This window comes from Chiloscyllium plagiosum, unplaced genomic scaffold, assembly GCF_037043375.1.
Source record: "Chiloscyllium plagiosum isolate Xiang-an unplaced genomic scaffold, Cpla_swu_hap1 HiC_scaffold_39, whole genome shotgun sequence".
Taxonomy (NCBI): Eukaryota; Metazoa; Chordata; class Chondrichthyes; order Orectolobiformes; family Hemiscylliidae; genus Chiloscyllium; species Chiloscyllium plagiosum.
The window spans coordinates 13,505,236-13,529,222 of record NW_028270177.1 but is presented as its reverse complement, the minus strand read 5'-3'; the positions used below and the strand labels follow the sequence as shown (position 1 = coordinate 13,529,222).

Here is a 23,987-nt window from a genome sequence, read left to right as displayed (position 1 = left end):
GAAGAGTCGAAGTGATCTCCATGCTGCTGAACCCAGATATCAAGTTAAAGCTGTAATGTAGTCTTTAATTAATCAATCCTTTTCCACATGCTATTATAAAATGTATTTTGCCTCTGTCACTGTGATACCTTCAGTTGAGAGAAGTATGCCCTGCAAGAGAATTCTACTCCTAAGACTTGGATGATATGTCTAATTCTAGCTGTTTGTAACAAATCAGTGATAGGAATGTGCAGTGAAAATCTGAAAATGTGTTAATATTTTGAGTAGGGTCCATTCATTGAGGCTTGTGAATGTGTCATGCATTTCTTTCCCTTTCTTTTTCTCTGATTTGCACCTGCTCTTGGAAAATATGTTTGTATCTCTCTATGATATTTTCAGTCTTAACGTCCCTTTGGATTAGGACCATTTGGACTAACAGTGCAAGTTTAAAGGGGGTGTGAGAAGGTGGAGGGCTTGGATGATTGTAGACAAATCTTTGAAGTGGGCAAAGACAGGTTAACAGCCAGCTGTTAAGGCACACAGAACCTGGACGTTAAATAGAGCACATTATACAAAAGTCGGAAAGTTGAACTGAACCTATCCAGTCCCCCCGAAAGGCACGTTTTGTGTCAGTTTAAGCATCACACTTAGGAAGGCGTTTGGAGAGGGTATGAAGTGAATTACTACAATGGTTCCATGAACGAGAGATTACAATTACATGGGTAGGCTAGAGAAGCTTTTATTTTCTCCTTCAAACAGGAAGGATAACTGAAGATGAAGGCATTTAAACTAATGAAGAATTTAGATACAGTACATAAAGAGAAACTTCCACCAAAGGCTGAAAAATCAATAACAAGAGGGCACACATTTAAAGGTGATTGGCAAAATAACCAAAGGTGACAAGAGGAGGAAGTTGCAAGAGTTCTAATCCTATCTAATTTGGAATGCAATGTCCAAATAGAAATTCAAAAGTAACTTTCAAAAAGGATTTGAATAAATATTTCAAAGACAGAAAAATTGCAACAATATTGGGAAAAAGCTGATTAGTGGGCCTAATTAAATTGCTCTTAAAAGACCCAGCACAGACTCAGTGAGCTGAATACCTTCTTCTGTATTGTACTATTCTATGATTCTTAATAATCACTTGCATATGTAAAGTGTGTTTAATGAAGTAACACTTCCCTAGTTGTTTCATGGGAATTCTATCAAACACCAAACCACAATGTATATATGATAGTGAACCAAGAACATGGTCAAAGAGCGAGCTTTAGGGACCACCTTGACAAAAAGAAGTGAAAGAAGGATATACAGGTCAGGAATTCCAACGTTTCAGAGCCAGGCAGCAGATGTTATGGCTGGCAATATTGGAGTGATTAAAACTGGGAAATACAACAGGCAAAAACAGAAGGAGGAAAGGTTTCAGAGTGTTGTTGGGTTGAAGATGTTAGACAGGAGATAAAAGTCATTAGAAGTCTTGAAACAAAGATAGATATTGGTATCAATTTAGTTGATTTATGCGCTGTGACCTACAGCCTAATTAATTGATAGGTTAGAATCTATCACATTATATTAAAATAATTGAGTGTGTGTCTTGTTTGTTTTACCTTCTGTGACATGGTAATTCTGGCAAATGATTCATGCAGGCCAGAGCATTTATCTGTCAGCTTTGTTGAGGCCATTTCCTTTTTTTGGGGGGGGGCAATGACTTCCTCGAAAAATATTTATTAAAATCTTTTCAAAATTGATTTGTGGATTTACGACACATTATGATAGTCTATATTGAATGAATGAATGCAGTAGGAATGAGACCAGGTCAAATGGAGAGCTGTTTTTTATTACTAGGTGCACCTAGAGCTGCTAGCTCTAGGTGATGCAATGTCAGATATCCGAAAGGTAGGTCTGGGGAATATGGTTGTGCAGATGGTAAGGGGAAAGGAGAAGACAAAGATGGGAAGTAATGGCCCACCATATTCTATTGAAGTGCACAGTGCCTTTGGTCTTTGATCATCATTTAATGCTTTTGTTCAAGTTAAATAGTTCTACAAATTATCATTTGGTAGTACAGAACTTGAGTATTATTGAAAAAAAGGCAAGTTTTGTTGAAGCTATTTGTCTTATAGTCATCAGAACACTTCACATGAATGTTAATTCTTCATTGTAAGTGTTAGTTTTCCTCCTGGGTTGGTATTCTTGAAAAGTGTTCTGATGAGTGCAAGACAAAATGTTTTTTTTTAAGCAATACAGATATAACTCTGCCCTTCAGGTTGCGAATAAGAAGAAGTAATGATTATTATGGAACATTAGGAACTGTTCTCTACTTAAATGATCTGGGCTTGCAAATGATACTCTTATATAACAGTGATATAATAGTGGTCCTGAAAGCAACTTTGGAAAGACTAATACTGGCTAATAGATTGGGAAAATATCTATCATAAGAAAATTAATGGAGATAAATATAACATGATATAGTTTTGAAGAAAAGTTTAGATGACATATATACTAAATGGTAACTTTAAAAGGATGAGAGATATAGGGAATTAGATATATTGCTCTTTAAGTTAGGAGATTAAAGCACTTAGAGTATGATATTTTATGAAAACACCGCAGTATATGAAAACAAAGAGGCGGTGTTAAACTCATGCAAATTAATAGTTAGATTTCAGTTTAAATATTATGTCCAACTTTGGCTATCAAAAAGATGACAAGGCAGTGGAGAGCATATAAAATAGATGATATCAGGGATGAGAGATTGCAGTTATGAACTTTCTTGGCAGAGTATCTACAGTCAAGAAGAGGTCTAAGAATGATGCTTACAATTGTCTTTAATGTTGTGGAAAAGTATTCCCATTGTCGCATGAGTTGGTATGAGAAGTTTAGATATCAGGTCTTCATGAACTTCATGAAGGGAAGGGCTGAAAGAAAGTCCCCCTTTTCTCTTTACAGAGATTTGTCAGGACTCATGTCAGGAATGTCCATTGGAGACAGTGATCAAACAGAATTTCAGTATCTTTCAAAAGGAAATGGATAGATTTGAAAAGGTGGTTTAAAACAAAATCATGGAAAACATTACATAAGCAGATAGCTCTTCAGGAGAACTGGTACCGACAGGACAGGTTGACTGGTCCTCCTCCTCAGGCAAAAAAAATTCTAAGTTTGTAATGGTCACCTGGAGTAAGGAGTAGGGGGAGGATGCTAAGTGCTTATAAATGTACATACCAACAAATAGAGGTTTGTAAACATATTTTATTTAGTAACCTACTGCCTGGACTGCATATATTTGTTCAAAGTACTTGTAATCCTTTCTGATTGTGTGTATCATTGAAATATGTCAGGCATGTTCCAGGCTTGAAACTCACTCCCAGCTATTCACTGCACAGAGATGTTGAAACACACCTTAGACACTTCAAACACATGAAAAAAAATTCAGTTAGTTGTTGATGGATTCCAACTGCGCACCATGCAGTGACAGACCAAACTGTGATGCACGGAGGTATAATTTTACTGTTGAATTTGCTCAGATAGCCCAACAATGATTACTTGCAACAGAGAAAAATAAAACTCATTGAATGTGTGTTGGTATTAATGATACTGATAATGTTAATAAAAGCATAAAGGATGCAAGGCTTTAAAAAAGGGACATCAAATATTGAGACAAACAATACAACATGGTATTTGCTATGCTGTTTGAATGAAATAGGCCTTTCATTATCCCACTGAAGGCTTGTGTACATTTGAAAATGATTTTTTAAGGAAAGAATTTACTCTCCAATAAGAAGTGCAAACCTAGGTGTATTATAGTCAGTTTTTAACCACCCTGGCCCCTCCCAATTTCAATATAGTTCTCTTCAACATCTGCTGAAAGTATTGATCATGTGCAGATATAGTTCCATAGGTCCACCACAACTTTGTAGTGCTTGAAGGGTAATCCAATTTGCAGACATTATAGCTCAGCGCAATCAAATTCTTTAAAAAACAAATTACTGGGGATGCTGGACACCCGGAATAAAATGTTCTGGAGATACTCAGCAAGTCTGTGAGAATGCGGCACGGTGGCACAGTGGTTAGCACTGCTGCCTCACAGCGCCAGAGACCCGGGTTCAATTCCCGCCTCAGGCGACCGACTGTGTGGAGTTTGCACATTCTCCCTGTGTCTGCGTGGGTTTTCTCCGGGTGCTCCGGTTTCCTCCCACACTCCAAAAATGTGCAGGTCAGGTGAATTGGCCACGCTAAATTGCCTGTAGTGTTAGGTGCAGGGGTAAATGTAGGGGAATGGGTCTGGGTGGGTGCGCTTCGGCGGGTCGGTGTGGACTTGTTGGGCCGAAGGGCCTGTTTCCACACTGTAAGTAATCTAATCTAATCTAATGCATGGTGAGAGAACCAGAGCTGAAGTTTTGAGTCCAGTATTACTCTTCTTCTGAATGGCTGTTCTGAAGAGTTTTACTGTTATTGAAATGTTAACCCTGTTTATCATTGCACAGATGTTGCTACACCTGCTGAGTCCATTTAATCCTTATTTGATATCCACAGAGAACAGGAGCCATGGTAGTGTAGCAATCTGAAATGGACATTATCCTACTTCAGGGGTGTTGAGGTCAGTTGTGGTACACTCTTGCCACCTAGTAGGTTCACATGTAGTCCCGGAACCATTAGATCTTATCTCAGTTCCTTTCTCTTCCATATCCTTTCACATCACTTGCCTTTGGCTCTGAGTAAAGGAACAGGCACTTTTAACCCAGTTGGCATAATTTCAGCAATGGGTAGTTGTCAACATGGTCTTTACAAAACAAACTATTCCATTTTCAATTCAGGACCTGACCACCACTCAGTACCTAATATGCACAAACCAAAACTTCAGCCATTCACTGCATTACACTGCTTGTTGGCATTTCAAAACTCAATGTATTGGCCTTAACGTTTGTAACTGAGTGAGGTGATGATCTGTATATCTGGAAATGTTCCGTGGAATATAAAATGAAGCAAAGTGCCCATTTACACACAAGCAGTAACATCAATCTGTTTGAATTCTGTGAAGGCTCAGATGGAAGGATGGCTCTAAACAGCATACCATTATTTAAACCGATAGTTTCTTGCAGGTTGTGAATTGCTACTCACTGGATTCTGGGTTTAAAGTTGGCTGTCAATCTGACGATTTGTACCAGGCTGGTGTGAATAGATTATTCTAAATCTGTCATTCTGAGGTATAAAAGGAATGAATGCAGTCGATAACCCAACACTGCCTATTGTGTGCCTGAATCGATTCAACACTGAAGCTGGTGAAAGTGCTGTGAAAGCACCTTCAGTGTGGATCACCAGGATTATCCTGATCAGCACTGTACTTTCTTGCCAGCATTACTAGTTTCTTTGTACTGAGTCCAACTTTCATTTCTGGCCTCTTCTAGTGACATTTTCAACATACCTTCCCACAGACTCAAGATCCAATCCTTTTTAAAAAGTTGATAATTAAACAAAATGTTGAATTTTTCTAACTCTAACTTTTAAATACTTTACTAACACTTCTAATTGCCTTGTACTTTCTTCAGTTGACAATGGCATACAGCCTGCACAATTTGACAACAAAATATGGCTACAATCCTGATGACATTTTCTTTTCAATTTGTAAAACTGTAAAACTCTGGTTGATTTGATGATACACTTATTCCTGTTATTCCTTCTCTAATAAAGGTGCTGTGCTCTCTTGCGCATGCTCTTTTTACTATACTCATCTTTGACTGTTTGTCTTTTCCCACTTTACCTTATTGCCAAATTTACTTCAAACTACAAAAGCAGATTTAGGCCAGATATGTGTTAGTGTCAATTGAGGCTAAAATGTAGAATTTTTTATGACCCTAATTAGCACAGTTGCTGAATATACTGCAAGTTAAATTTATTTCAGGATTTAGCTTTTTTCATTAATGACATAACAAAGCAACAATTGTGAGTTGATTTTGAATTTATAACATTCATGATAAGTGTTTCTTTCAAAATTATGCTGCGCCTCCCATGTGCAATGTTACTTCTAAACTCTTCAGCAGAATTATTATCAGTCCTATAAGTAATATGAGAAGGTGAAAAATTCCAAATATAAACCTGTTAAATTTGCAACCTAATGTAATCAAATTAATTTAAACATTATAGCACCCTACTGCTTGATCTTTATTGTAATTTTTTTGTTACAGGGAATGGATTTACCATCCTGAGGAATTTTGAAATATAAAAGAGTTTAGGAGTAGTATAGGGTTATTTGGACCAATATGTCTTTCCCCTCCTTTTTTACATAATCTCAACTCCACCTGGTTACCTAGAAAGAAATTGAAACCTATTGTTTAACAGCACTGTCATGTGAGAAAAAAAGTAAAGTATGAAGGTAAATAGACAAAGTCTTTTACCTGGGGTCGGGAAGTCCAGAACTAGAGGGCATAGAGTGAGAGGGGAAAGATATATAAGACACCTAAGGGGCAACTTTTTCACACAGAGGGTGGTATGTGTATGGAATGAGCTACCAGAGGAAGTGGTGGAGGTACAATTGCAACATTTAAGAGGCATTTGGATGAGTATATGAATAGGAAGGAGGGATATGGGCCGGGTGCTGGCAGGTGGGACTAGATTGGGTTGGGATATCTGGTCGGCATGGACAGGTTGGACCAAAGGGTCTGTTTCCATACTGTACATCTCTATGACTCTACTAAATGACTTTCATTACTAATTATAGCTTTCTTTATCTGCAACTGTGCTCTCTAACTTTTTACCTGTTTGAGTATCAGGACAGATTTAAGGCACCAAGTTGTTAATTATGTAAAATAAAAATTAGGATGAAAAATATAGAAAGCTCATTCAAATTAGGCACAAAATTGAGAATAAGGATATTGAAAGGAAAAATGACAAATAAAGAAAGACATAAAGACACTGACTGAAGGAAAATGAAAGATTAACTGAAAAAGGCAAATGTACTTATAAAACTGAATCTGTTGGTAGTGATTATGCAAACATTACACTCAAATTGAATTTGCCAAAACCCACTTATTTGATTTAATTTGTTGACTTGCTATCAATTATATTGATTGAGGTTGTTCTGGATTCCGCTTATCCTCTTATCCATCCTCTTTCATAGTTTTGGTAAGTACCATTTCTGAACAGTTGTTCAACCTCTTAAAACTGATCAGTAATTTGGTATCTCCTACATCATTTGCTAGTCAGTTCTTTAGAATGCTGTTTTCGGGTGTAAGTGAATGAAATAAAATGAAGCAAACATCAAAAGTATGAGCTTTCTGAGCTATGGGGTTATGGGGAGACTGAGCAGCTGTTTAATTTATTATTCAGCATTACAGTTACAACAGGAATTGCTAGTGCCAATCAATGGATAATAGTGCTTGTTTGGGCTACTGGATAATTTAATCCCCAGAACTAACAAACGCATACCATAATCAAGAGAAAATACATAGGGGTCAGTGTTTTCTCTTGATAGTATTCAGATGTGCAGAGTTTCAATTCTCCGTGTCAAATGTCTCTGAACCTGTGAACTACTCTTAAATCCAAATGCTGCTACTTGACTCTGTAACTCCAAAAGAATTACTTCACTTTTCATTAATTCTGGTTTACAGACAACATCACTGACCTGTGACTTCGTGATTTCCTGAGCATTATATTATAGCATGTGACACTAGGCAGACTTAAATGGTCAAATTGGAGTAAAGGCATCAAATGAAACACAGCATATAATTGATGAAAACTGGGAGAAATCACACAAAAAATTTAGTCTGATTGCACAACTAGACACCACAATTAACAAAAGTTTGAAACAATGGATCCCAATCAATCTACACATTGACATGTTTTAGACATTGGATCTAGGTCGATCTATACAATGTTATCGCAGAGCTTCATTTGACTTACACATGACACAGGTTTTCTAGTTCCTTTCTAAGTTTAACAATATCCACAACACAGAGCCTGCTAAAATTGTATTTCTGATAGCATCTGAAAATCATATGGCATTATTTAAATAAGAGCAATAGTGCCTAGGGATAAAAAAATCTCTCAACTCACACCACCAACACAGATTAATTGAGTGTTTGTTTCCTCTATAGCTTGTGGGTCATTGAAATAGAAAGGTTGTCTATTTCATAGTGTGTTAAACATGCACTAAACAACCTCACCGCCCTGTGGCCAAACACTTTAACTTCCCCTCCCACTTTGCTAAGGACATGCAAGTCCTGGGCCTCCTCCACCATCAAACTCTAGCCACTCGACACCTGGAGAAAGAGTGCCTCATCTTCCGCCTTGGGACCCTCCAACCACACGGGATCAATGTGGATTTCACCAGTCTCCCCATTTGCCCTTCCCCACCTTATCCCAGATCCAACCTTTCAATTTGGCACCACCCTCTTGAACTGTCCTACCTGTCCATCTTCCTTCTCACCTATCTGCTCCACCTTCCCCTCCAACCGATCACCTCCATCCCACCTTCATCTAACTATTGCACTCCCAGCTACCTTTCCCTCAGTCCCACTCCCTTCCCATTTATCTCTCAGCCTCCATGGACTACCCCCCATTCCTGATGAAGAGCTTATGCTCAAAACATCGAATCTCCTGTTCCTTGGATGCTGCCTGGCCAGCTGTGCTTTTCCATCATCATACTCTTCGACTCTGACTCAAGCATCTGCAGTTCTCACTTTCTCCTGTCTATTACATAAGGCTACATCACAACAGTGACTGCAGTTCAGAAGTATTTATTTGATTGCAAAGCAGTTTGAGATATTTTGAGGATGTGAAAGGTGCTTTTCAAATGAAAGCCCTTACTTTTCCACTGTCTATTTGTGTCCTATTTCTCTTCTGTTTCTTGATGTTTGTCATCTTCACTTTCCCTTTTCAGTCTCTTCCCTTTCATTGAACATCGTTGATTTGTGAACAGCACTGGAATGACAGCTGCAAATCCATGATTCATGTTCTTCTAGGTTGAGAATATGATTTGTGGAGGCTGAAGAAAGTACATAGATGAATATTTTTGTACTTGTGTAGAAAATGTCAAATAAACAGGGTAGGGGATAATGGGGAAAGTGTTTCTGGGTGGGAACTATTGTCCATGTTGAGAGATATTATGATGGGCTGTGGAAGAAGATTCCACAGATGTGTCTTGAGTAAGATGTATTCTACATGGTCCAGTGAAGGAATAAGATTGGTGGGCAGAATAGCCCTTTCTCATCCAAATTTTTTTTGCCACACTGTGGAGTAAAGGTGAGCTGTGACTTACAGGAATGTAAATGAAGAGAAGCAGAAAGGTAAGTGGGCATGCATGAAATACACACCATTTTAGCAAACAATTATTTGAATAAATGTCTTCAAAATTTAAGCACATTGCAACTTGATTCCTATTTAATGACCCAGGCATATCGTTTTGATTTGTTTGATGGGGTTGAGGAGTAGGCAGGTGGCATTTGTCCATCAAACACATCCTTCAATTGAAATTTATAATCTTTGGTCGCAACATCCAGAGTTTCTGCTCTGACTCCATTGTTGTACTTGGATAGCATTCAGACATTGATCTCTGTATCGAGAAATATTTTCTTATATGGTCCTTTAACTTGAATCTTGTCTTTTGTTCCTGTGACACTTTTTGCATTTGCAATACAAATGTTAAGTGTTATCACTGTTTGATTTATGGTTTTATGAATTTCTCTCTGTTTTTACTTAAAAAATGAAGGACCAAGTGTGTACATTGTGAGAAGAAGAATGTAGTTATTAGATTAAGCCAAATTTAGGTGTTGATGCCTGCAATTTCATGTGTGAAAGGAAAGAAGATTAAGTTTTTTTTTGTTTGTTCATGGGGCATGAGTTTCACTGGCAAGGCCATCATATATTGCGTTAAGTAAGTGGCTTTGAGGAGGTCATGGCTAGTAGCTTTCTTGAATGACTTTGAGAGGATGTTTCAAGATTTTGACCCAGTGACAGTGAAGGAAGAATGGTAAGTACTAAGTCAGGATGGTGTGTGACTTTGCGGAGAACTTGTTGGAGATGCTGTTTCCATGTGTTTGTTGTCCTTTTAGCTGATAGAAGAAGAAGATTTGGAAGCTATTGTCAAAGGAGACTTGGCATATTTTTTTTCTGTAGGAAATAAGGATCAACAATATTGACCTGGGTCTAGAGTTATATGTAGGTCCAGTCAGAGTAAGGATGGCATTAACAACATGAATGACGCTTTTGGTTTTTATGAATCTTCATCATTTAAAAAATGAGACTAAATTAATTAATTCAAATTAAATGCCCCAAGCTGCGATGATGTAATTTGAACTCAAGTCTGGGAACATTATTCCAGGTCTGTGCATCACCACCCTAGAGTTGGAAAAAGATTATTACAGCAGTAGAGTGTGCATTGGAGTGTGATGTCAACAACGAGTGCAGACAACAAAACATATGGTTGTGTGCTGGGAGCTTCTAATTTATAGTTTATGCAAAATTCATGAAGAACTGAATTTCAAGTGATGTTTAGTCCACATAAATTTATGACACGCTGCAGAATGTAAATTTAAAAAAGGGCAGTGATAGATAATATGATTAAGAACTTTGCAAAAATGATTACATCTTCCTCCCACGTTTTCTCTCAAATCTCCTATTTCGTTGAATCATGGAATCCGTATAGAGTAGAAGAAGGCCACTCGGCCGATCGTGTCTGCACCGACCATCGAAGAGCATACTGCCCTGTGTAACCCCGCCCATTTTATTCTTACCGTGGCTAATCGAACCAACCTGCACATCTCGTTGGACTGTACGTATTTTTAAATTTCTATTTTCCACTTCTCATTTTCTGCCCCCCCTCCTCTCCCACCCCAGAGAAGAGACGGGAACAGAGCTAGGGTGCATTCAGAATTCCTGGGCACACTGGCTAGGTCAAATTCTCGATACAGAATGTGATAGAACCTATTGCACACATGGAGCTGTAAAACACGGTCACTGTTCTCCGCAAATCCATGTTTAGCACAAAGAGGCTTCGGTCTGGCTTAAACTCGGTCTGGGATACTGCAGGAAAGTATTGAGAGGCTGTACCACAAAGCTGTATGGCTGGAACAGAGGTTTTGTAGGATGCCGTCATATTTCATGATGCAGATCTTATTGGTGCGTCATAATCTTTGCTCTTGTGATCTCCTTACACTTTGGAGATAGCTCCAGAAATGCTCGATTGGAAACTACAAGCTTGCTATCATTCTCTAGTACAGGAAGAATCCGGTGCCCACGGAAATTGAGAATCCTGCGTAGACTCTGGAGTCAAATCCAAACCAGATTTGTGGGTGACCGTGTGTGGGTTACGTGTGTGTTGGATGTGTATGTAAAAGCTTTGATTCAATGTAAACGTTAACCCCATAAACTCTCATTGCCTCTCACAGTAAAGAATCAAATGAAGACTCTCTCGAAATCCTGCAGAGCAGTCTGCAGCCATATATGTGTGCAAATATTACAGTGCACATTGAAAATCATTATCGGTAGAAAAACTAAGTTCATTTTGTAAATAGTCACAGCAAGTAGGATCGCTGACTAAAAACGGGACAAGATACGAAGAGAGCAGGGAATCCAGTGCATCGCAGTAATGTGTTCCAGCTAGGCTCGCAGACATCTCCAACAGAGTTCGCCGTGTCTGGGGACGTGATTTGTTCCTGTTTGAGGAGGTTGGCTACGGTTGGAGCAGATGGTGGAGGGATTTGCTGTGTTCAGGGCGGCGTGAGGTGTTTCACAGATTAGGAGGGTGTTTCTCACAGGAGTTGGGCGCCTTTGTTCCGCTGTGAAGTTTCCCTCAATTTAATTCAATACAATCGACGGTAATAGGCTGGGGAACAAATCTCTTTCTGTACCTGATGGACGGTCCTTGAATGCTGTTTAGACATTGATGATTCAAATCCTTCTCCGCTAACTTTGCATTTCAAAAGGAAAGGACAGTCTGGAAGAGGAATTTCCTCTTTTAAATCTTACTCTGCTTGTTATTGATTTTATAGCCCCGAAATGAGGGAAGATTCGAGAGACCCTGATAGAGAATGAGCTTTCAATTAAAACCAGGTTACTTCTGGTGGTCCATGGCCGCTGTTAGTGCGGTCCATTAGAATTTGTCTTTTTGTTTGTCTTTGTTGTAAACCCATTCCACATTGCAGTGATTTACTTAGACTACCATTTTCCGTATAAACACAATTTTCAATCTGTGATTTAAAAGGGTAAACCTTAGGAGGAAAAGTATTATTTCAATTGTCACTGCTTGTGCTCAACATGAAAGTGCAAACTCTCCATAAGATTACTTGCAACTTTTGCCTCCATGTTTTCGAAAGGAAATTCAAGTTCTGATCAGCCATAAATTGCCTCAATGACTCCGCCCAGGCATCGCAATCTATGAACTGATTTTGTTTTATATAAGCTAGTCCTTGTTTTGTATTGTTTAAATTGTGTGTTTTGAAAGGTTTTTGGAAAGGATTGTTTTCTTACTGTTGTTGCATTGGTGGATACGTCCTACATCAGAAAATCCAGATCTGTTGGTACTAGCAACTTAACATTTGTGTAATTTAATTAGATGCTACGTTAACTGTAAGATGACCTGCCTCCCCATTGTGAGCAACAGGGCAACAATGCTTGGTTACCCGCTGACAAAATACACCTCAATAGGTATACGCTTTAGAGTGTATTGAACTCACAGCACCAATCTATAGTTCCAGCTCACAACTGCCTCCACACCGCTATAAAATCACACAAACAAAATTCCACTTAGTTGAGTGGGACCCCTGGTGATATTCCAGTAAATAACGCCAAGAACTGCGAATGCTGAAGTTCTGAGACAAAAACTAAAATTGCTGGTTAAATTCAGCAGGATTTGGCAGCATGTGTGGAGAGAAAACAAAGTTAAGAATTCGAGTCCAGTGACCCTTCTTCAAGTGAACTCTGCTTTCTCTGCTGCCAGCTCTGCTGGCTGACCCCAGCAATTTCTGTGTCGGTGACATTACAGTGTTACTGTTACAGTAGAGCTGGCTGCCCTGTCAAACCTACATACTTGACAGTCAGACTTTACATGAATTACAGTGAGAATGAAGCATCGATTGCCGAGACTGCTTCAATGAGGTGTTGTCACACCAATTGCCAAAACTCAGATGGAACTCTGATAGGCTCTGAAATGCACAATCCATCCTTTTTTAAAAGACTAATACCTGGAAGTTAGGTGGTGCCATCTCTGGCATTTGTTACCTAACCTTTGTCCTTAAGAAGGTGCTGGTGAATCGTCCTGTTGAACCTCAGGGATCTCTGCCATGGATATGCACTCACAAGGATGTCACGTTTGTAGGGAGGGGAGTTGTAAGGTTTTGACCCAGTGACAATGAAGGAATCGTCATAGGCTTGTAATGTATGACTTGCAGGGGACCGGGGGATGAGGGACATTTCGGATATGCTCGTGTTCCCATACATGGTGCCGGCATTGTGCTGTCAAAACGGTGTTGTATCAAGGGCAGAGCTGTGTGGAACTAAGCTACCCGGCTAAGTAGCCGCCTAACTCTCAGATTAGTTTATGATTATTTCCCTGGAGTCCCGTAGCAGCTTCTTGGTGATGTCAAAATGCTATTACTGATGTCATAACAAAATCGTTATGACAGTGTAAAAGGTGTGACGTCCCTTTCAATATATTTCCATATCATTAATTAATGTAATTGTAATTTGCAACTGTATTTTCGCATGGAATCAGAATTTGTAATAGAAATAGTGAAGGAGGAATGAGAGAGTTATGCTGGTCATTCCATGAGCGAGCAGCTTCACTCAATTAAGCATGATTCACTACATTTCCTGTATTTTATTGATTAATAGTTCTTACAGACGAGTCGAAATTAAACGCTGGCCGACTGCATCATACGAGCTAGCCCTTGTTCTGAAGGCAAATGGGGCAGGAAAGCTAGGATCTTGTCTTATTGCAAATGGAATGATCTGCTAAATGAAGACAGGGGCGCAATTCATAGATCTCTGGCCACATATTGTCTCTTTCACCGGAATATACGGATGGATGTGTGAATCTGAAAGATAACCGAGACAGATATTGAAAAGCAGATCAAACGTTGTGATGTTCACAGAACGAAAAAGCCAATCAGAGGATGTCCGGTCCAGGGTAGGCTGTGAGAAAGCGAAGCTATCAGGCTCAATGGTGTTGAGCACAAGTCTGGGTGGATATTGTGTGTGTGTGACAAGGCGGATGAAACACATTTTGGTGGAAATGTAGTTAGAAACTGTAGCATTCAAGTGTGAAACATTTTACTTTCGAACAGCTACTGACGCAGGGAAAACAAGTATGAACAAACCATGCTTCACATTGTCTTTATTGCAAAGAGCAGGTGAGGTGCAGGTATATTAGGGACGTGACAGAAGTTAGGATCAAACAGTTCGATTTTGAGAAATATAGCGCGGTACTTTGGTTCAAGAGGCTTTTAATTCCAAAAAGCTCAATATGTTCCACAACTACAGTGTGTCGATGGCCTGGGTTCGAAAATGTAGACTTGTGTCGGTAGAATGGTGATATGGGTTATTGGGGATAGTGATAAGATGCATTCATGAGCCAAACCGGAAGACCCAATTGCGCTCATTTGCAAAAATAAACCATACCACATATCGGGCCACTTGAAATCTGAGTGCCCTTCAGTGTGTGTCCTCTGTGTTCATTGTTGCAAAGCATTCACACAATGAAAAGGTTCATTGATAAGATTATGGTGAACGATGCAGCAGGTTGCACGCAGGACGAGAGGATAAAGACCCTAATTAAAGCATGAGAACTTTAATTAGCTCACAGCTCCCTATGCAAGCATAAATCCTAGTGGACAGTCACTATTTATTGACTGTAGTTAAACTGTTCAATGAAAATCAAACTCCATTTGCAAACTCCAAACCGAGAACTCACATCCTGATTGACTGTGCTCCTCATGCACAGTAAATGTTTTCTAAAAGGATCAGTCTGTGTAAATGTGCAAGCCTACTCAACTGTGTGTGTGCGCGTGCGCGCACAGGTGAGCGTAGGGGTGGTGGTATAAATCTAAGAATTTCGGCTTCTCCGCCACCAAATTCATTCAAGGCATTCAACTGGCAAACACTTCTAAGTCGTTGCAAGCAAAGGCTGCTCGCTCGAAGTGAGCAGGGATTGAGGAGGGAAGTGTAGCACTCTCCATTGTAGCAGGTCTCCAAGTAACACAGATTCTATTCTGTACTGAGGAAACGGACCTGAAGTTAACAAGTACTGGAACAAAGTTTAAAGACATGTCAAAGAACACATGGGTTACAGTAGATTGCGAGTATGTCTTTCAAACTGTATCCTCGTGGCTTCCACTTTCAGAATGAAATACCTCAAGTAAATGATTAAAACTTTTTATATGAACGAGTTGCACAAGTGAAAAAACGCACTCATCTCTGAACTGCTCACTTGGTGTTCAATGCGTTAATCCTACCATTTAAAACACAGTGGAGATCATTTCATTTCCTGGGGAGATCCTCTATAAAATCCAACAGTGAAATAAGTACAAATCTGATAACCAGCCGCTTGATTTGGGAAGAATTATAATTCTTAGCCTAAAGTGAGATTTAGGAAACCGGAAGGCAGTTTTACAGATGGGAAATGAACCAAATCGGCACCAAAGTAACCATTCTGCCGCAGTGGATGTTAAAACCCGTATTAAAACTAATGAAATGTTGGTCCTTTTGAACATTTCTGCACTCATTGCCACGGCTCAGGTTTATGTTGAGGTGATTTTGGTGCAGGGCCAGAATCGTGTAGAATTTCGAAAAGATAGAGAATCAGCAAGACAGTGAGCTGTGGTTTGGACTTTGATTGTCCTGGGAATGTGTGCCTGTCACATCCTATTAAAATTGTTCACGTGTGGTATTGATGGTTTGTTTGTTTGCTAATTGTGCTCTTTGCTGTCGAGCAGCTGAATGCGTTAAACCTACACCGTGGAATGCACTGAATGTTGCAAAGGGGCGCTTCTGAAGACTGGCCTCAGAGCATCACCTGTGATAGGTGAAGAGTTTACAAATGACATTTTGAGTCTTTTGTGAGAAATCTTTGGCATGTTATAGAAATGATAAACTTACGTTAAGTTAGAACAGATTGTAAAAATGGAGTTCGATATTGAAATACTGGAAACCTCGGCATTTTATGTGTGTAAGCTTGAGAAGGCGGGTACAAAAGGATTTATAGTCGTGATCTGGATACCAAACCAAATTCAACCATTTAATGTTTAAGTAATACGGGCAGGAAATACACAGAGCAACAATAACGACAGGAAGGCTGCATATTAATATGATACAATGTTAGGACTGTTTCTCTGAAATTGACTCTGGATTTTTTTCACCCTAAAGTTTCTATCTTTTCTTAATGGCCAAATGACGGTTCCATAGAATTGTAGAATTAAGAATGAAACAAAAGGCCCGTTATATCTGCCTATGCTGTTTTGTTATAATAATGAATGGACCAACTCATTGCTTTGATTTATCAAAATCTCCCCATGTTTTATTCAATTTTCTCTCAAAATGCAATGGTTTCCATCTCAACCGTTGCCATTGCAAAGAATTAATCCACTCCATAAGGACAAATGTTGCTTAACTCTCTCCTGACTTTCTTATTGACAATCCACCTTGAATAAACAATTTATTATTGTCACCTCCTCGAAATTAAATAGAACTTCAGTTAAAGCTTTTGTCTTTCTTGCCCCAATGAAACCAGTGCTAGTTGTAGTATCTAACGTCTTGCCACGTACCTCCAGTACCCCTTGCATCAGGTTTCTGAATGAATTTATACTAGCTGGCCTCAACATTTTCATGTCATTTGTATATGGTGTATCAGGCACTTGATGCGTGAATGTACGTTCAAACACTATGGATAAATTTTACCTTTACACAGTGCCAGTTTTATAATTCTCGGATTGATCATTTTGTATAACGCTATCTTATATAATGTCCATTAAGATGGTTATTAAAATAGGCGGCCACAATAACCAATTACTATTCTATAAAATGTTTATAAATTAATTGAACTGCTATGTTGCTGTCCTGACCTTTTAGCTACACATTCTGAAATGGAAAGCAGATCTGTTGTGTCGGGATGTTTATCCACTTTATTTTCTGGTGCATATTCACAAAGAAAACCGAGCAGCCCAAATGGATTGATGTCTTCACATTTCTTCATTATTCCTGTGTTTATTTTGCAGGTTGGCCGAACAGCTGCAGTTACCAAAGGCGAAGTGGCCCATAACGCCAGAAGAATGTGCAGTGAGAGAATACAACAAGCAAAAGTGCAAGAATGTTAACGGCCTTGGAGAAAGATAGGCTGCTGTTTGGATTTTGGACTGCCAGTCCTTACAGAGTCCTACCATTGACATTTATTTATATCGGACATTTGCCTGCTAGAATGAACACTTTGTGTTTTAGAGGAGCCTTGGATTTTAGCCCGTGTGTATTTTATTGTAACTGAATCAACAATTCGTCTTTCCTCCGGTACTTAGATCTATATTATTTATTTTCTTATGTAGCATCAAGACAGCATTGAGGTCCATTTCATAAGGCTCAAAATCAAATATGTGTGTGTGTGCGCTAGGGCTGATGTAGAAACGATTCGGCTAGTAAATACATCACAACTCGATAGCAAGCCCAGTAAAGGAGGCGTCATCACGACAAGAACTGAAAGCAAGAAACAAATATCCCTAATAAACTCGGTGAGGTCAAGTTATGCGAAAAGGAGGAGGTGGTCTTATTTTGTTTTCGAGCCCACGTATGATAAAAGGTGGGAGGATTGCAGAATAGCCGTAGCTAAAATTCAGAGATGAATTTGAACAGAGGAATATTTAAATTTTAACAAATTTGAATACATCTTAGTATTTGCTTACAGAGGGAAGATGAAAGTTGCCCTGCTGTAAACCTATAAATGGACATGTTAGAAATTGTGTTTTGCAGGATAGTATATACCTCTGCACGCTTTCGATATTTTGCAGGTTCTGACCTTTGCTGGAGAGAGCTACACTGTGTACTGCTAGTACATTGCCCAATCACACTCCAGCGTAAAGTAGCTCTAGAGGTGCACCGGATAGGAACCGTGTTTATTTCCCCTCCCATTTCACCACTTTCATCCAGTTCAGTCTGGAAAATCTGCTATGAACCAATGCAATCTAGGAGGGTTTTACATTTATTATGCCATTTATTATTATTTCTTGACATGTTTATAGCTTGGTAAAGTTTGATTAAACAGACGAAAATGGGTGTACCACAACAATAAGCATGTTAAATCAGTACCAGTGCAACTTGTGAGTGTAATTCACTTTTATGCAGCACAAAATAATTGTAGTGCAGTGATAATGTCCCACTTTTGGGCCCGAAGGCCCAAATAGGTTCTAGAGCTGAGTCATACCATTTCTGAACAAATTGCTTAAAAACAGCTACAACATCACTTTCTAATTAGTAAATGTAATTGGAAACTTTTAAATAAATGCTTTTTTGAAAACATATCTATTAGTGGCCTTACGCTTACATCAACTAGTCCAATTTAGCAAGCATTTCAAAGGAACTTCCAGTGAATTAATTAGTGAGAATTTCCACTGATTACATGCCCAGCTGTAAGGAACTTTTTTTTAAAGTATGCAAGTTTTAAAGAAACTTAACTGAATTGGCAGTCCTTCCGGAGAAAAAAAATTGAGTTAATATTTCGAGCCTAACGTTACCGTTCCGGAACTGCTTCAATTGTAATAAGCAAAATCCCAGTGATTAATTAATGTCGGGGACATAGCTAGATATATTGGTGGGGGTCAAATTCAAGCACGACCTTTTTAAAGATAGCACAGAATTTGGTAAAAATTCTTGTGCAGTACCTTCCACAGTTTCTTGCGCCAGTTTTGATGATATTGGGAGAATTATGCTCACGGAAGTGCAACGGCGTAACAACATCAAGTCCAAGACCGATTGTGTGGGGCATGACAGAATGGACAAAATGTAGTTGCTTGCTGCGGGCTAAAAGCCAAGGGGGAGGCAATGGCCTCGTGGTATTATCACCAGACTATTAATCCAGAGACTCAACTAATATTCTGGAGACCTGGGTTCATTATCCGTTATGGTAGATGGTGGAATTTGAATTCAACAAAGAATCTCAAATTGAGGGTCTAATAATTACTGTGAAACCATTACCTGGTTTGGCCTAAATGTGACTCCAGACCTACAGCAATGTGGTTGACTCTTAACTGCCCTCTGGGTTATTCGGGGTGGGCAATAACTGCTGGCCTTGTCAGAGACTCCCATATCCAGTGAATCAATACACAAAACAAAAACAGGAAATAGGACTTCACCCCCACTTCCAAGCTTGGGGTCCAGATCGCTTCTCACATATAACTCGAAGATAGAATGAGGTGGAAGAGAGATTTTTAAAATGGCAAGGGAAAGATTTGCATTATTGCAGAGCTTTTCAGGAACACTGGAAGTCCAAAACGCTTTTATTTGTACATTATTAAATAAATATTTCCATCGTGTACGAAAAGTAATTTATTTAGGGCCGCTATTGTTTCCGGGCTGAGCTTAGCTCTCTCAACAGTGTGAATGAATGACTAAAACGTGGGAACACTCAGCATCCGTCTGGCTAAAAGTTTAATACACTTGAAGCAAGACTCAAATGTTAAGAGTATTTTTCTAATGGAAGAAAATTTAAATTGATACATTTTCTGCTCCCATTGTCAGCGAAAATAATATTTCTTAGTTAAATCCAATGACTATTATAAATCATAAACCGAAACATGAACATAGAAAATATTAAAGCAATTAGTATGCGGACTATTGTTTTATGTTTTGGACATAAATTTTAAATGAGAACATTATGAAACGAGCATAGGCCTCCAATATGAGGATTGAAACGGATAGCATGTTTGTAACCCACCTTTCTATTCATTAACAGATTATTTATGTTTAATACTTTTGCAAGTTGTATTGCTCCTTAGTCTACACTTTACACTCTGGTGGAATGTTTACTTTTTGCACGTTTGTCTAATCTACCTTTTTAATGGGGTAATTAACAATAATGTGAATTACAAATTTCTAGAAAATGTTATGTTGAAATTCTATGAAGGTTTTCCAGGGACCTTTTCATTAGTAGTATCTTTTTTGTGACTGTGTTTACCCGAAATGCATCTTGCACAATAAAAGGAAGAAGGGTTGCCTGGGAAAGTAAGCAGGTAGTATTTTAATTAGGAAGAATTTGAAATTTCATGCAGTTCAGGGGCTGGGGATCTATACTGAAAAAGTATTCTGGTCTGATGGTGTTAAATCCAGATGCTTGGATTAAACCGTAAATCGGAGGACAAGTTGATGTACCAATCTATGGAGCAAGGCTTCTGAGAATTTCAAAGAATATGAACATACGATTCCGTATTCTTCTGAAACGAATATCTCCACATGTTAAAGGATGCAATTATTTTGAGTAAAATTTAATTCCTTTTCCCATGTTCTTCAATAATTTTCAAATAAATTCTACATTTTGATTAATTTACTGGTTTCCTCTCGCTTTTTTCGGTGGCGGGTGGGGGATTATTTGTTGTATGCTTATTACAGGAATAAATCCTCGTGTTAGAAATCGGCATGTAGTGGAAGCGGGAACGTGAAGTTAAGCTCCCATCAACCCAATGGCTATGCAGAAACGTGTTTGCAAGTAGTGTCGAATGGTTAATTGAATTGTCAGTCTCGTTCACTGCAAGGACCCTGTGTCTCGGTGGGTAATTCATTTCTCCCCCAAAATAGAAATCATAGTAACAATGTTTATGTTCTGTTGGGTGAAGGAAGGGTTTCGCCTACCTTTGTTTCTTAGAGGTTATTTTGGCTTTTCCATGGGTTTGCATAATTCGTTTTCTTACATTAGTAAAAACGGTATTGAAATTATAAACGCATAATCCATGTTATTGCACAGCACCGCCCTCAGTACATATCCGTTAATGATTCAAAGCATTGCAGAAGACTGATTAAACATCAAAAATTGTCACCGCCCACTCGTACAATTACTTGATTAGCATGACAGCAATGGACAGTCCACAATAATGGCTGTTTCGTTGGGCTAAAGTATAACTGTTTACATGAAACGAACAGATGTCCACATTTTTTATGCTGTGATGATTCAGAATAAACTAGAATAATGATGTGTATCAACTATTTTGGTTACATTATTGTCAAATAGCTAGGTAATATTTCGGAATTAATTAAGAGATTTTATAAAATATTTTACGGTTTAATTTTTTTCCGTCATAAGGCTTTGGCCACAACCTATTTCCCATTCTCTTAATATTTATTTCCAAGTTTGGCCACTTGCTTTTGGAATGGATAACAAAACTCAACTAATTCTGAACTGTACTTCGGGTCAGAAGTTTGTCACCCGAGTTGTTCTTCTTTAAATACCAATATATTTGATGTTTGCTCAATAAAACTATGTACCCTCGCCTCTCCTGTACATTGTTACTGTTCGAGCACTGCACGCGCCTTATATTCACTGTACTGCTGATTGAAGTCCAAGGTTCATTTAATTTGGAATTCTGTTTTGTAATTGTGATTGATTTGCAAACACAGATAGTGAACAGTAAAGGAACATAAACAAGGATTTTTCATAAAAGCATTGTGTTAAAATCATTGTGTTTAAGTACAGATATAAATTTCATTTTAAGACTTTCCTTCATCGAGTCGGTTTCCTCATGTTATGCATTGGTGCTAAACATGGCCCCCAAGTCCCAGTTTCCGCTGGTGATCAGGTTAAACGATACGCGACAAAAGTACAGGCACGAACTAACTAATAACATCTACAAATGAACTCAACAACTGGTCTTAGGCGAACAGAGAGGACAGGCTAAGGGGTAAGTGGTCACCGGTTAAGTTAGACCCTAATTTCTGGGAATCTATCTGGCAATGTTTAGTTACAACCATGCATAGGACATAGCTAAAAAAAAGTGATAAGACCATAAGACATAGGAGTGGATGTAAGGCCATTCGGCCCATCGAGTCCACTCCGCCATTCAATCATGGCTGATGGGCATTTCAACTCCACTTACCCGCATTCTCCCCGTAGCCCTTAATTCCTTGTGACATCAAGAATTTATCAATCTCTGCCTTGAAGACATTTAGCATTCCGGCCTCCACTGCACTCTGCGGCAATGAATTCCACAGGCCCACCACTCTCTGGCTGAAGAAATGTCTCCATTTCTGTTCTGAATTTACCCCCTCTAATTCTGAGGCTGTGTCCACGGGTCCTAGTCTCCTCGCCTAGTGGAAACAATTTCCTAGCGTCCACCCTTTCCAAGCCATGTATTATCTTGTAAGTTTCTAATAGATCGCCCCTTAATCTTCTAAACTCCAATAAATACAACCCCAGGATCCTCAGCCGTTCCTCATATGTTAGACCTACCATTCCAGGGATCATCCATGTGAATCTCCGCTGGACACGCTCCAGTGCCAGTATGTCCTTCCTGAGGTGTGGGGACCAAAACTGGACACAGTAGTCCAAATGGGGACTAACCAGAGCTTTATGAAGTCTCAGTAGCACAACGGTGCTTTTATATTCGAACATTCTTGAGATAAATGACAACATTGCATTCGCTTTCTTAATCACGGACTTAACCTGCATGTTTACCTTTAGAGAATCCTCGACTAGCACTCCCAGATCCCTTTGTACTTTGGCTTTATGAATTTTCTCACCGTTTAGAAAGTAGTCCATGCTTGTATCCTTTTTTCCAAAGTGCAAGACCTCATATTTGCTCACATTGAATTCCATCATCCATTTCCTGGACCACTCTCCCAAACTGTCTAGATCCTTCTGCAGCCTCCCCACTTCCTCAGTACTACCTGCCTGTCCACCTAACTTCGTATCATCGGCAACCTTCGCTAGAATGCCCCCAGTCCCTTCATCCCTTGATCGCATCTTATAGCAATGTCCTCAAACAAATCAATGGCCTTGCGTGCATGGAGCATAACAGTTCCATTCAGGATGTCTCGCGTTTCAAATGTAGCTCTACACCTATTCTTTCCCAGAACTTCCGAAGTCAGTAGAGATATCGGAGGGGCAGTATTGAAAATTGAAAATTAATATAGGAATTGAACGTAGAGAATTATTCTGTTTGTGAAGATACGCCAGTTCTTTTTTTGTGTGTTGGAACCAGGTGACTGATGTCTATGCAGTAAGCCAATAGGTTCCGTGGCAAGACACATGCTTCTCAAGGACAGAATTGAGCCTCCTTATGAGAGAAAATCTGTCGACCATTTAGATTAGGGATGTCACTAGGGTTTACAAAATAGCAAGTTTGAGTTAAGGGCTGGGTCGGAGCTCCAATGACATCGTGCCTAGAACAGCCCAATGCAAGATAAGGATGTCAGCCTAGACGCCTCTGACCATCACGGACCAACCTACAGGCAGCCAAGACCAGTCCAACATTTATCGCGCAGAACTGTCCTGGACTTCTATTCCACTCCGTATTAAGCAGATTAGCTCATTTTAGTTCGTAATAGATGAGTTTGCCCATAAGACTCAGCATGCGTTCACGTTGTTGAGTTGTACCAAAGATTGTAAAAGACCCTTATCTCTCCGCGTTAATTGTCAATGAACGTATGTTATATCTTCTCTTGTTTTGTCTGGTTCAACTGACTTTCATCGGTGGATTTTATTCCGAGATGCCATGACATATTACTTTCACAGCTACAGTTTGGAAACTTTTTTTGCAGACATCGATGGCGATTGGATTGACACCAGAAGTTTCCCAATATTCCACATTTAGGCAGCACCTGGGAGTTTCAATGCACCAAACCCAAAACTCTGAACTCAACAAGTTCCAAACTTTGGTTTTCTTTTTCATCAATGAGATACTGGATCAAAATGAAGGAATAGGACAATGACGAGTTTGCAAAGATGAGTCTGGACATTGTTTTAGCTATGGGGCTTTAGGGATTTGATTGATTCCTAGAAATACTTTTTTTTCTTAGAAGACAAAATGACATCCTGTCCTTTTCACAGTTTTGTCCAA

The 23,987-nt window shown here is 39.1% G+C and overlaps 1 long non-coding RNA gene across 1 annotated transcript in view; it reads left to right on the top strand.

Annotated features, from left to right (window-relative positions):
• The window catches only part of LOC122540938 (uncharacterized), an 86,798-nt gene extending 66,316 nt beyond the window's left edge, over nucleotides 1–20,482 (top strand). Inside the window, exon 4 of the long non-coding RNA XR_006309464.2 lies at nucleotides 17,175–20,482. This is a non-coding gene — a long non-coding RNA (uncharacterized LOC122540938). The remainder of the gene's footprint in view (nucleotides 1–17,174) is intronic.
• The last annotated feature ends 3,505 nt before the right edge of the window (nucleotides 20,483–23,987 follow it).